Source organism: Pholcus phalangioides, unplaced genomic scaffold (genome assembly GCF_987345545.1).
Source record: "Pholcus phalangioides strain wild (caught in Gottingen) unplaced genomic scaffold, Ppha-v1.0 ptg000013l_1, whole genome shotgun sequence".
NCBI lineage: Eukaryota > Metazoa > Arthropoda > Arachnida > Araneae > Pholcidae > Pholcus > Pholcus phalangioides.
This window is the reverse complement of record NW_028301606.1, coordinates 2809305-2824057: the sequence shown is the minus strand read 5'-3', so window position 1 is coordinate 2824057 and position 14753 is coordinate 2809305. Positions and strand designations below refer to the sequence as shown.

The 14753-nt window shown below is 36.2% G+C and overlaps 1 protein-coding gene across 7 annotated transcripts in view; it reads right to left on the bottom strand.

Moving 5' to 3' along the window:
- LOC149078477 (latrophilin Cirl-like) overlaps window positions 1-14753 on the bottom strand; it is a 309115-nt gene that overhangs the window by 226367 nt on the left and 67995 nt on the right. Inside the window, exon 1 of one of the 7 annotated variants that reach the window (XM_089240591.1) lies at window positions 12714-12820. The exons of the other annotated variants lie outside the window; for them this stretch is intronic. The gene's annotated coding sequence lies outside the window, so the exon portion shown is untranslated. Of the gene's footprint in view, window positions 1-12713; window positions 12821-14753 lie in introns of those variants that run through there. 7 annotated transcript variants of the gene reach the window in all.

The window sequence follows — 14753 nt, the reverse complement described above, 5'->3', positions numbered from 1 at the left end:
AATTGCTGTGGAAAAGTGAAAAGAAATATTCACACAACTTTTTGGGGGTTGGAGGAAAATGGTCGCTAGTGATAATGTGATTTTTGAAAGCAATCAAATTAACACGCTATCTCCTAATGAACCTTAATTAAGCCATTGCTTTGCCGCACGGTGCACAATAATTATGGGAATTTCTCCTCCTTCCGTTCGCTCTCTCGCTCTCCTACTTTTCCTGTTAGGATCCGAGAGAGAGAATTAATCTAGTTTACTGGGAAAAGGACACTTAATTCCGCTTTCCATTGATTAACTTCTCCTAGAGATAGATTCTTGCTCTCTCTCTCTCTCCGCCTGTATCTTGATTTTACAAAAGGTGGACCTGTTTTGTTCTCTTTTGTGAAAAAGTAAATTCCTTTTGATGAAGTCCTGGACGTTTCCGGGGAAAATCGTCAAAGGGATGTTCTTTTGATTTGTTGAATTTTCGTAAGGGAAGCATTCACATGGTGAGAATGGAATTTCGATCCATTTCGAGATCCCGGATTATGCACGCATCAAATACAAAGCAGGATCGGATTTAGAAGTGGTCCATGGTGGATGATCACCCTAGAACCGAACAACATGGAAAATTTTTCCGTCCCCTAAAATACGGGACGATTCTAAGAACCTTGTAGCGTCTAAATACTAGTGTACTGTGTGAGTTTCCCCCCCCCCCAGTCTTTTGAGCACCGTTTATATTCAGTATAAGAAGATGAGCACTCATATAATAATTCTGCTATATCACGTCAAAACATTGGACATCATCAAATCAGTTTTGCCATCAATTTCAACTATTTGTAATTTTTTTTTTTTTTTTTTGAATTTTTTAGTGATTTTTTGACATGGAACTGATAATCCTAACCTGTGCAGAAATTCTGAATTGGCTATTCATTGTGAATGCTACTTGATTTACGCTGTGAATTTGTATGACTATATAAGACTTTCCGAGCACGAAAATGGAGCGCATGCAGTTAGGTGCTCCTCTGATGAGCACCACGTTGAGCGCACTTGAATAATTATTTTTTAGGGGTGTTCAGACCACAGAGGTTCTCAATTTTTCTGTTCTACTACCTCCCTCTTCAGAAATTTTTCCTGTGTCTCACCGTTCCCAAACTCAAGTCAACGCATAGGATCCTACATGTTATACCGGTTCCCGGTCTACTTCATCGCCTAAGACTATATTGAAAGGATCCTTTACAAAATTAATAAGATAAATTATTCCATAATTTCTTAAAATGAATAATTAATTAGACAAATCATTTCACAAGTTCTGAAAATTCAGAACTAGTTAAAGAAATACAGTATATAATTTCAGAATTAAAAGTCTTCCATAATTCAGGGGCTCCTGTTTGACTCGAGGGACACCCGTTAAGACGCCACTGCACGTACTTTAAATTAAAATTGAATGTAATAGCTGAATAGCTGCATCAGAAGAAGTGCACCTATCTGACGCATATGCTGGAGCTCAGAATAGCATATCATGAATTCTCAATTGCTATTCCACGTGGCTAGTTCAGTTGGGTAGTGGCGAGCACAAAATTAGTACAAAATGGGCAAACTCGTGTGCTGTGTAAGCCTCTCTTAGGTTCTCCACTAGCTTTTACTCCTCGAAGTTTTGTCAGATCACGATAGTACACTTGGTATCATGATAGTAAGCTAAGGTGATGACTATAGAGATACATCATGTAGGTGATCAATATCCCAAATTAGAGCGGATATATTCTCCTCCCCTCAAAATCATCAATTACAAACGTTCACCAGTCTGATCCAATATCGCGATCGAGAAGTCCATTCGCACAGATGTTAAAAAGGGGGAATCGATCCAGGGATCGTTTATATACTCTTGATCCGTGTATATTAAGGCCTCCCTCTTCTACATAATTTCATGATAAGGCGACATCGATCAGTAAATAATAAAAAAAAAAAGAGAAAGCGAACCCTTCCGAGTTCCAATCAAGACTTCCAATCATGTAATAGATGATCTCGAAGAGAAGTAGAAGCCTTTTTTTTTGGTTTTGCTAGGCATGGAGGGGCTAGGAGGGAAATGAGTTTAGTAGCCTTAGCCTGTCCGTCAAGTTCGCTTTTCGAGTTCGAGATCTCATATCCTAGATGACTATCCACTTGATGGTTGATTAAAAAAAATGAGAACGAGGGTGTGTTCATGTCCCGAAAACACAATCAGGGCACACACACACGCTGCTGCTGCTGCTGTCTGTGTTCCCAAGTTGCTCTTGCACACGGTATTGAGCTAACAGAAGATTGAGAAAGAGAGAGAGAGAGAGTGAGAGGCAGATTTTTAATCCCACTAAAAGCTATCGGCCTGGGAGGAGTGATTGTCATCAGAAACACGCTGAAGCTTCTGTTCCACCAAACCTCTCCTTTTCTTCTGAACCACTCTGTTAGTTCCAGTGAAATCCCGCCTTACGGTGGAATAGTAGGCTACTGTGTGTGTGTGTGTGTGTGCCTAAATCTATTTTTCGTTCACTCTCTGTTCTATCTTTTTCCGTGGGAATAAATATCCATCCAATACCAGGATCAATTTCCCCTGCATCGTCGTATCGAGAAATTTGATTTTATAATGGGTGATGCAGGGCTCAAACCTTCTCCTCTTGGAATAACACTGCACGCGTACGCGTTATACAAACGAACATCGCCGCTGTTCCACTGATACGACGCTTTCCAAAGTAACGGTAGACGGGGGTGTGTGTATGAAATCATATTGGATTATTCCGAGATTTTTGTCGGGAGAAATTTGATTATTTCTTGTCCTTATGGGGTTTTTTTTGTTTTTCTTTCTGATTATATTCGGTATTTTTCGGTTATGTTTGCAGATTATGGGCTCTCTGGAACGATAGCTATTTTTAACACGTGCAATCGCAGTATCTATTTCTATGTTCCAGACTCTGAATGAACACCACTCGAGAAAATAATCACTTCAAAGCACCGAATAGGGTGAATTAAATATCGACAGCTCACCTCAATGTCCCTGACAAAAGGTGGCGAGCCCCCAAGAGCCGCTCGCACACTTTGAGAAAAACTGGCCTATATGATGAAATTTACATAACTGTTGGAAAGATAAAACTATTAGAAGTAATCTATCTATATATATAAAATTGATTTTCTGTGTGTGTGTGTGTGTTCTCTATACAAATCTACAATTTTAGATCGATCGTCACCAAATTTCGCATATATACCAAATGGGACACGACTTGAACGATAGGCTACTTTAAAATTTCGTCAGCCCAGGGCAAATGCCCCAAATGGGCAAAAAAACTGTCCAGCAACAATGGTTTTTGGGCCTCAACAATCACTTTCCGAACGTTTACTTTGGTTACCGTGGTTCCCTAGCAATGCGTTAAGACGTGTATATGCCTTTACAATGGTTTGTCATTTCTTCAACGCTGTCAGTATATGTATAATATTTATGCCTTTATAATGGTTTGGCACTTTATTCAATCCTCCCAGTAATGAGAGCTTTTCGAATAGACACCATCATCAGCATCACTTTGAGGGTAAGGAGCCGTTCAAGTATTACGTCATCATCGATGGGGGAGGAGGAGTTTCCGATTTTCTGACTTTTGATGACAAGGGGGGGGGGGGGGGGTTTGTATAATGCATCAACCACCCTTTATGAAAATATGAGTTAGGATTCAGAGGGGCAGAGCTGATGACGAAATTTTGCTGACAAGGTGGGGGAAGGGGGTCAAAAATGGCTAAAAATTTGCTTACGTAATACTTGAACGGCCCCTAAGGCAAAGGATGATGCACCATAGAAATCAGTGTTAAAATTGCCGATTTTAATGTAGAAATGCGGAAATTTGGTGGGGGCTTTTCTGTCACATCAATAATTTTAAAAATTGTATTTAATACTCGATTTTGGAAATATTGAGTTCGCTTAGAGATATACGGAGCCCAGGAGATTAAATATGAAGTAATTAGCCGGACCTAAATTTCGAGTTGGATATTCATGCAATAACATTGATTTCTACTTTTTATTTATATCTTCTCAAGCATGAAAATTAATGTCTCCGCGAATTGTTTTTTAATATTCAACTGCATAAATTCATATAGTTTAGGTTGCTTTAAAATTAATTATGGGCCCGTAAAAAGTACATCGAAAAAATTCCACAGCTGTAATTAAGCATTTTTTGAAGCAAAAACAGGCAGAGATAGATAATTTGAAATTCAAAGTGGGGAATCGAAATACCTAGCACCCTTTAAAAAGAAAAATATATGTATTTTTTTTTTTTTTTTTACGTTTCTTTAAATCTAGATTTGTTTCTTTCATGAGTCGCGTAGGAAGTCGCCATATTGGTTCAACTTGAAAACGGTTTGTATGTCCCTCAAAGAAAGAGGGAGGTATCACGTGATCCAAAAAACCTCATTAAAGAAAACCCGGGCAGCGCCGGGTATTATAGCTAGGCGCATTTGGCCAAAATCCTTATTATTTAGATTACAGGGTATAATCTATATCGATCATCCAGATTTATCTCCCGCATTTTGTAATTATACAAATCCGCATTCCTCTACCATTTTGGCAATTGTGCAAGTTCGAAACATGTTCCCTTATTAATTTTTGTAATTATGCAAGTTGCAAAATGTTTTTCTTTCATTTTTGTCGTTATACAAGTTCGTAGCATGTTTTCTTTCCCATTTTTGTACCCGGGCAACGCCGGGTATTATAGCTAGTTTGGTAATACGTATGTTCGACGATCGCATTGGTGATGTCGATATCTGAGCGCGCTCGATAGCTGAAAGCAAGGCCGTATTCATCAGTTTGGGTAGTCCGATTGAGCCGAAATCACAAAAAAGAAATTGTTTTGAAGAAATGATGTCATCCATACATAATTACCAAATATACAAAATATACCAAAACACTGAAAAAATACCAAACACGAATGTGAGCACAGTAAACATAAAAATTAGTGACAATTCAAAATCATATTAAAACTCAATATAAAAATGGAAATAATCTCAGAATCGATTTGAATATTGTCAAAATTAATAAAAATTCGGAATAGATGGGAATTCAGAACAAGTAGAGGAAATAATTAAGCAATCGATTAAAATTCAGAATAAATGAAGGGAATAATTTCAAAATTGATGAGAATTAAGAAAGAATTATGTAAATAATGTGTAATAATAGGAATTCGGAGTAAATAAGGGAAATAATTTCAGAAATTGTGAGAACTTGGAATATACCAAAGAAATAAATTGAGAATTAATGCCAAAAACAGTTATTGATGAGAAAAAATTACTTTCGGAGTTGATGAAAACCCAGAACTAAAGTTTTCAATAACTTGAAGACCCTTGTTTAGCTTGGAGCTTTGTCAACTCACCCGTTAGTTACTACGCCACTGGCTAAATGCTTTTTTCAAGAAAGCCGTTTTCTCAATGATGCAAATTTTTTCCTGATTATTATTTAAAAATTCACATCCCATTTCCTATACGTATTTTCTTTGGTCACCATTTTTGCACAGAGCCATATTTTTCCCCTATCGGTCATTATTGAATTACTATAATTACCAATGCAAAACAATCTTTTTCTCGTGATCTGAAATGTGTACCAAATAATTTCATTTCTTCCAGATTAATAATCTAATAATGACATAGGACTCTGACAGTGAGCTAAAGTGAAGTAATATAATCTTAATTCAGTAGGTTCAGTCGATAGTCTCTCTGGGAGATATCATCATTCCTCATGATGGAAGCCTACCCGTAAAATTAAGTATTTATTGTAGTCCCAGTATGGGATATTTGCATATATACATATGTATAGTGGCAATAATGCATCCCAAACTGTCCGCATTTTTTTTTCCATAAGACGCGAGCATGATGGCGGTGGTGTCGTGATATGACGTATTTCTCCATCCACTCCGGGGAAAAGGAGAAACGCTTTTCCCCCCTTTTGTTTGTCCTGGACGTATTCCTGATTTTTCTGGTCTGTCTTTTCCAAATGCATCCTCATTCCTTATTCACTGAGAATCTGTCCTGGATCCCTTCTCTCCCCCCCCCCCCCCACCTTCTCTTCCTTTTCGTTATTTATTCAGAATTCCAGTTCATGTAGGAACTCTTTTCCTCTCCGTCTAAAGATTTGTTCTGGAAAAAAATGAAAAACTCAAAGAGAAGAGCTTTTCTGTCCCGGAGAATCCGACGGGGGGAGAACGTAAAGCTGAATAATACAAAGGAGGAAAAATACGCGCAAAATCACTTTTTTGTGAATGATGTGACGTATGTTTTAGTTCAGCAGAAAACTGTCAATGTTCTTGTCCTGGCGATTCTCTTCTTGTCGACGATTAAGGACCGTAAAGCGTTCATAACTACGCTATTTTCGAAACGGATTTACACGTCATTTCAAACCCCTCTAAACATTACAGAGACAGTTCACGTGTACCCTGGGGTTGGGGTGAGAATAGTGAATTTCCGTACGCATGCGCGGGATTTTCGAAATAGCTGAATTATATTTCCATTATTGAAGTTATAGGCAGGGTCGGATTAAGACGTTTGAAGGCTCTGAGCACTTGAATGGTTTTTGTGCCTCCTCTCCCCCCCCCCCCCGCAGCCCCTAAAAGTATATTGCACTCGATGTATATTGAATCTACGAATGGAAAAAAAAACGCTAAATGAATTTATATATTTCAGAAGTTACTAATTCTATTAGTAGTTCTAGTAAGACAGAATTATGATTTGAATATTTTTAAGCATAAACATTGAAAGTCTCTCCTCCCATTTTTTTTCCCATTGCAATGTCTTTGGATATATATATATATATATTTTTGGAACATCTTTGCATGTTTTTGGACTTTTTCTTTCATAATTTCAAAAAAGACAGGCCTTAGATTTTTTTTTTTAGACATTTTTTCAAAATCTTTCAAAAACATTCAAAGATTTCTATCATTGACTGCTTGTTAGGATTCCATAAAATGGTTTCAAAAGAAACCACCGAATTTTAGCATGGCCGATATTACTCACAGGCAGGGCCTATATATTACTCAGTAGGATTTTTGCCGCCCGGGACGTTCTACTTGGTGTTACGTCGTTCATGATTGAGTTGAATTTCTACGCAGACGTGCCGTCTATTACTGCGGTATATATCTTCAGTGCAGATAACGCTGGACAAGGAACCCAGTGTTTTGAGCACCGCCTACCTCAAAATTATCAGTGGGTGCCAAAAGATATTCTAAAATCTTTGTCCCATTCCTCATGGTGCCACACACCTGGAAATGTAAAAATTGAAGGTGTGCGGTTTCATTCCCGGCAGAGATTGCACTGAAACAATGTCTCTCAAAGTGTAGGCTTCCCAGGAAGCCTGGGAAGTCACACTGGTGTTCGGGAAACGGGACTAAATTGTAGAACAGTAGAACCATGTTTTCCCATATATTTGTCATTTTCCTCACATTTGGGAGAGGGGTTGGACCCTGCAGTCGTCCCTCTTGCTCTGGTCTTGAAGTCGAGGATATTGGCGGGCGTCTACGGTTAATGATAAATAGGAATTCAGCATTTTTCGAACACTGCCAGGTTACGGCCATGGATGTATGACCATTAGAGAAATGAGAACAGAAAGTTCACAGTCGCTTGGGCAGAAGTTCTAAGCACTTCTAGAACCCTTGGGTCCTTGGAGAGATCTCAGGGTCCTGTGAGCTTTTTTTTTTCTAGAGAAAACAATTAAATCATGGTTTTTATATTGCTATAAGTTATAATTTTGTGCTCGGGGTCCGTAGCCTTCATTTTATAGGTACTGTGGATCCGTAGCCTTCATTTTATAAGCGGGAGGGGGGGGGGTCTGTGGACATAATCTTATTGGCACAAAGATAGCCAAAACGTAAATGATTAAGAACAACTGATCTATGGTGCGGGATCCATGACTGTAAAAAGTCTGTTAATCCCTCGCCTCGCCAATTCTAATGTAAATTAAGATTAAAGAGTCGTGTACTCACTAGACTAAAGGCTCACATTCTTGTGCACCCTCCCCCTCCTGTACAAAGATTTCACTCGCCCTCATAAAAAAAAAAGAGAGAGAAACATTGGATTCTAGGGCCTCCGAAAACAGTGATTTTCTAGAGGTCATGATTCAAATGTAAATAAATTCCTGAAATTATCATAAATTATTTCACAAGCCATATCCCGTGCAACATGTTGACATTTCAACATCTTTCGTCCCATCTAGTACCATTTAATCACTTTAATAAAAACCACCCAATTACTTAATCCATGGATGAAAAAAAATAGCTTTTCTAAGCAAATTAATGTATACCATGTATGTAAAAAAAAACCCTAAAAGACTTATGCAGAGTAATTTTTTATGTGTGTACAGTACATCCAAAAAAATGCTAAACACCAACATACTGTCACGTTGTATCAAGGCACTAACGTGGAATAAAGACTGTAAAAAAACATGATTTAAATGGAGGTAAGAAACAAAAGAAAACAAGTCCATTAATATGTCGACCCCGCGGATAAAAAGTAAATACTATCACATACGCATTAAATATTCAAAAAAGTTGCATTTTTTTGGTGTTTTTTCATGCATGGAAGATTCGTAATTAACGGGGAATTTTTCTTTTTATAATTACTATTAAAAAAAAATTCAAGACCAAAAAAAAATGCATGAGCTGTTGCAGCGTAAAATTAGGTATGTATATGCTAATGAAGGAAGCCCCCCAGTGAAAAAATACGTATAATCAAGTAAAACATATGCTCATATGGAAATCGCATAAAGAAAAAAAATATAGCTCTAGGAGAATTACATTTTTCTTCAAATATTATTCTGTGTAATTTACGACTAACTAATATGTATTGGTTAAGGAAAAAGATTCCAGTTTCCCGGAATATTTTCGGATTTAGATGAAGAAAAATATTTCCTATGGGAATCTATTTTTTTTATGATTTTTTTTCCATAAAATATTTCGCAAAATGATCATCCTACGTCTATGTTGTAAAAAATATTACATACTAAACATGAAAAAAACGTAACTTTCCTGTTACATTTTTTTTTCTTTCAGGAATTATGTCAGTTTTTTTCTGATAGAATATCAATGTAAAAATTACTATCCATAATGTACTTCAAATAATTATATTCTTAGTTTAAAAAAGTTTCAAATTCAATTCCTATTCGTATAATCCGTTTTCATTTTGTAATTCCAGATACTAAATAGGATTTACTTTCGAAATTATTCTATAATTAATTAATTGCTTTAACGATTTGATTTTTTTTCTTTTTTTTTGAAATCCTAATTTTTTAAATACTTCAAAATATTTTGGTACATAATTTTAAAGAAAATAATAATTTAATAATTAATAAATAATTAATTTATAATTAATAATAATAATAATTTTAAGAAAAAGTACATACACGAAATTTAAGATTTATTTTAGAGAAAAATCGAAATTCAAATAAGGTACTAATGCTATCATTTAGAGATGTTTCCTTTTTATTTTCGGGATATTTGTATTTAGGATGCTAGTGTTTTTGTGAGGTAATTTCTACATTTAAGGGAACGTACGAAAAATTTAATATTGTTATTTCAAATAAATCTCATTGAAATATCAATCGATATTTTTTGAATTAATGATAGGTCTGTAATGTATATTTTGTAATGTATGCTTTTTTATGAATAAATTGCCAGAGGTATCCAGTCCGTGTGGACAATGAGCCGATATTGCCATATGGCGATTTGGCCTGGGTATCTTTCGGTTTGACGGTCTGTAATGTAGCTTCTTGCATGATTCAGCATTTTAAATTTTTTTAAAAGTTTTTGAAAACCAAATTCTTTTCAAAATTCGTACATAAAGTTGTCTCAGTTTATAGTATAAATTAATTTCTTCCAACAGCGATTTTAGCAATAAATTTTAAGTATACAGTAAATTTATTGCTAAAATAGATTTCTTCGTGAATTTATAGGTCCAACTGATTTTATGGCAAAAATTAAGACAAAGATATATTGTATTAAATTTGTAGCATAAACCTCTACTCCAAAAGCTCAATTTCGCCACAAATTGGCAGCTTAAATTGATTTTATTGTTCTAAATTGATATATAAACTTATAAAAGAAATTATTATCAATCAATAATTATCAATATAAGTAATAATAATACAATTGATAATTAATTAAGGATAATCAATAATATTACCGATCTCAAAGATTATTATCACTTTGAACTTATAGCTTAAATTTTTCTAGTAAAGTCAAGACTTAAATTCAAATTGGTAAACATGATATATCATACCATATGATGTTTACTATACATGATGATTCCTACATGTATTATATCGAGGTACGATCGTAAAATTTGTTATCATTATTCACGGATATTAGACTCATTTGGATTTTTTTTTTTTGTATTTATCAAATTTACCAACGACGCTTGGGTATTATGCGTATTCCCCGGTAAAAGTGATAAATTTATCAAACTTACCAAGACGATTGGTAAGCAGATCTGTACAAATCCCATGCGCCAGATAGCCATGGCGACAAAAAAATTAGTATTGGCACCCTTTGTGTAGTTACTCAATTGCACAGGCTGAGAGAAGCACAAAATGTTTTGAATTTATAGCGGCATATCTGCCGACACGAAAGAGTGTCACTGTGTCCTGAAGTTTTATTTTAGATCTTCTTTAGGGTAAAAAAAATTTTGGCGCTTCGATTTTTTCGCGATTCGTCCAGCCCTGTTAGTATGCATAATAACCGATTTATCACATTTACCGTAACATGATCAAGTTAATTTTCTGATAAATTTAGAGCTTAAAAATTCGAATGATACTAATATCGATCCACGAGCCCCCAGGCTAAAGCCCTGTCATCCCTTTCATGACCACTATTGGGATCACTATCACATAAAAACGACTGCAACGAGACAAAACAATCGAAATAAAACTGGAATCCTTAAATAAGGATATTTGATAATACCATATCAAATAATATATTTGATTCATATCAACCGTGTTGGAACATAGATCCATTTTACGTATTACGTTCCGCAGTTTTAATTACCCTGAAAAAAAATAATCACCCAAAGAATGTTATTCATATCCAAACACTCTATCAGGTTGTTTTTGACGCATTATTATTATTACGTGGAAAAAAAATCCCATCTCATGTATAGCAATAATAACAACAACTTATTAACATCACGCGTCCATCGTCACACCTACTGAAAGTAAAAGGAAAAAAACAAATTTAGGAAGCAGGGCGTGTACGACATTTAATAGTATTAATGTACATCGGGTACTTGTTAAAGCAAGGAGGGAAATTCCCGTGAATGAAAAATTAGCCCTAATAAATGAGAGGCCCATTCTTCTCTCATTTTTTTTTTAAGGGGGAAAAATGAATAATGGCTGACCTGCCGAAAGGATCCTCGAAATTAACGATACCATTTCCACTAGCCAAGGATCCCGCTGGGATGAACTGGGAATTGCCTGTCTTGGAACACAGGTACGCATGCATGCATATTCCTACATGGAGAGAGATTGTATGTCTGTCTCATCTCAAAGTACACGCCCTTGAAGGCAGGAAAAAAAATCATAACCATGATTTCACGGGGCAGGGGAGGTTCAACTTTCAGGAGTTCACTGGAGCGAGGGTTCGAGTCGGCTCTTGTCACAGCTGGTGGGCAAAAGAATGATTATACCATGGCCATATGCACCCTTTCGGGGTCTATTTTTCGATTTTTTTTTTCCATTTTTTTGGCTACCACACAAAGATCTCCCGCTAGAACGACAGGGTTGTATGTATTATGCACACGTTCTTGAACGTCAAAGATGGCGGAACAGCACGAAGAAAGTTGTGTTTCACAATAATATTATTCTCAAGTGAAATTTCACAATGAGAAGGAAATGAGTCATTGTGAAGGGCGTGCGAAGAATTGACTCTCGTTCTACTTGACTTTTTACCCATCTTCAATGACTACAATGATAAGCATTGATGCTGATCATATTTTCATGGAGTTTGTAGAAGCATTTCCTGACATACCCGGCTGGAAACTCAAAGAATTCAGCTCACCGTCACGAAAATAAATGACAGTTCAAAACGTCTGCATCTCATTAAATACAAGACGTGAATAAAATTTGATAGTATCTTATCTTGTTTAGACAAATCCAACGACATTCTATGCATAAGAATTCGTCTTTTGAGTAGCCTACTAGACCGGCTGTGATGTATCTTCAGGAAAACGAATCAGAATTCAAACACGTAATGGCTCATAAAGTACACATTGCATGTAAAAGTCAGTGGTACCTGTAGTACGACCTGAAATTAAATATTTCTACAAGTATTATTAGCGCGTTTCTGGCATGGTAGAAAGGGGTACATGTTTATTGCCCAGAAATTTATTGCCTCAAACTCAGCATCTGCTTTCGATATTTTAATTTCTCACAAAATTATCAACAAATATTCTATGAACATCTCCTCCTCCCGCCTCTGCTTCAAAGAATGATGCATATAAACTTGGTAAGCCAGATGGGGGGGGGGCGAAATAGTCATTTTGCCCAGAACCTAAACCTGTGAGAAATAGGCTCTGGGTATTATGGAGATGGTTGCAAATATAGGGAGAGAGGGCTCAGGCCCATGGGCCTTAAACAAGTTTATGCCTATGGCATGAATTCGCACGAAACTGGAATGTATCACAAGCTCTAACGTTCCTTTCAAACTTAAACAGGTATCACTGTAAAATCACAAACCAAACGAAAATATCGCTATATTTACCTGATGACTTATTTTCGGTAACTATCGTGTAATGACGGGAAACACCTTGTCGAACATGTTAAAAAAATCCAAAAAGCACCACATCACACAAGGCCTACAAAACCAACGCCGAATACAATGAAAATAAAGGCACCGATTTTGGTTTTTTTCCGCCTATCCCCTCTCTCCACGGGCTAATTATTATTCCGTTTGTTCAACAAATATTTCAAAACCCATAAAATAACATTACATAAAAGAAAGACAGGCAAATAGAGAATAGAGATATGACAGGGACGGTCCTGATTCGTCCAGAGACAGTCATAAGAGGAGGAGTCCATGAACATGACCGGACCAATAGACTAGCGTCGTCACACTTCAAAAGCAAGTTTTCATGCAACAATGACTCAACACAGACCGTATGTCCTACTATATGTCTGTGTGTGCCCCAAGTCACTGCTGCTGCTGCTGCTTTATTGCCCTTGTCTTTAGGGCCCGGGGCGTAATGTGGCAATGCGACAAACGGGAGGCAGGGAAAAAAATGACATGCAGGCCATTGTGAATTCTGTACAGAAGGGAACCACAAGATAATGCCGGTCGTAATTATGATAACTGATGTGGTTATTCTTTTTTGTCTGCAGGAAAGAAAAGGCCTAGTTGGTGGGTAGGTAGGCAGTGGACACCTGGAATATTTCAAGCCTGATGTATTTCGTTGCAATCCAAATGAACTGGGCGTCCATATTGTATTTTAGGTGGTGATGGATTTTTTTGGTTACGCACGAAAAGCAAAGCCCGTGGCTGTTATTTTGTTGTGACACTTTTCCGTGCATGCAGGCCTATGTGTGAGGTAGGTTAAGAAAAAAAAAGTGTTGAGATATTGAGTGCGGCAAATTAGAATTAATTATAAATCACGCTTAGAAGTTTTTGGATCGTTAGTTGTTCTATTGGAAATGGAATTAGGATTTTCTATAATGCCATTTTTTAATCCGTCTTTTCAGTAGATGGCGATTAAAGCAGCAAAACGAGATACATTCGGCCCCGTTTAAACGGATACGTTTCCAGTACACGCAATATCCGTTTAAGCGGGGTATTCGATTATGCGAGAAACAATGCAACAGCTGTTTAACACTGTTATTATAGTTTGTATATTGAAAACTGACGAAGGATATATATTAAAGAAGTTGGAGCACGCGAATTTTCTGAAAATCACATTTTCAAATTACAAATATTATGAAACTTTCTGCGTCCAACTACGTTCAAGTTTTTGTTCTACCCTGTACTAGAAATATTTTTAAAATATTTAGTATAAACTGCTGGCAGGCATTAATATATATATATATGCTGTTTTCCATTAAAATGTTCTTCTTTTGGTAGATGAGAAACATTTTTTCCGAACAATACTCATTCAAAAGTCTTGAAAATTTGTGTCTCTCAGCACTATGGTGTTACATACTTTAACACGAAGAATTTTTATTAAAATTTTAAAACATTCCATGACATAAAATATGGGTAAATTTTGGGGATTTTTTAAAAAGCTGCATGTTGTTGAAGTTAATTGGTAAATTAATATTGGTAAGTTAACTTCGATAAAAAAAAACCAACAATTAAAACTCTTAAATCTCGTATTAAATAGTATAAAAATATCCATAGTATTTAAGAAAAAAAAATGAGTGCCTAAAGTGAACATAAAGTTTTTAAATGTTCCTTAAAAGATTTTTCCCATAGGAAAGCATCGGAAGTTGAAATCGTGCATCAACCCCTTTAATAAAGCTCCTGGAATAAATCAGACGTCAAAATGAAATGAAAATTATATGGAATCATACAAAAATCACACCCCTATACGCCTACTCAAGATTTTCACTTTTTATTACAAAAAGTAGAGCTCCCTCTAAGGTATCAACAGCGATTATATTTTGCGTTTTTTTTACCTGATTCGGTGGACACTGGCCTTCGCACTAGATCATGTCCAGACCTTTTGTCGTACACTCAAGAGTTCTTACACCAAGTGACTAAATTGTGCAAGTAGATAAATCTCAGAATCACACATGAAATGAATCGAAACAT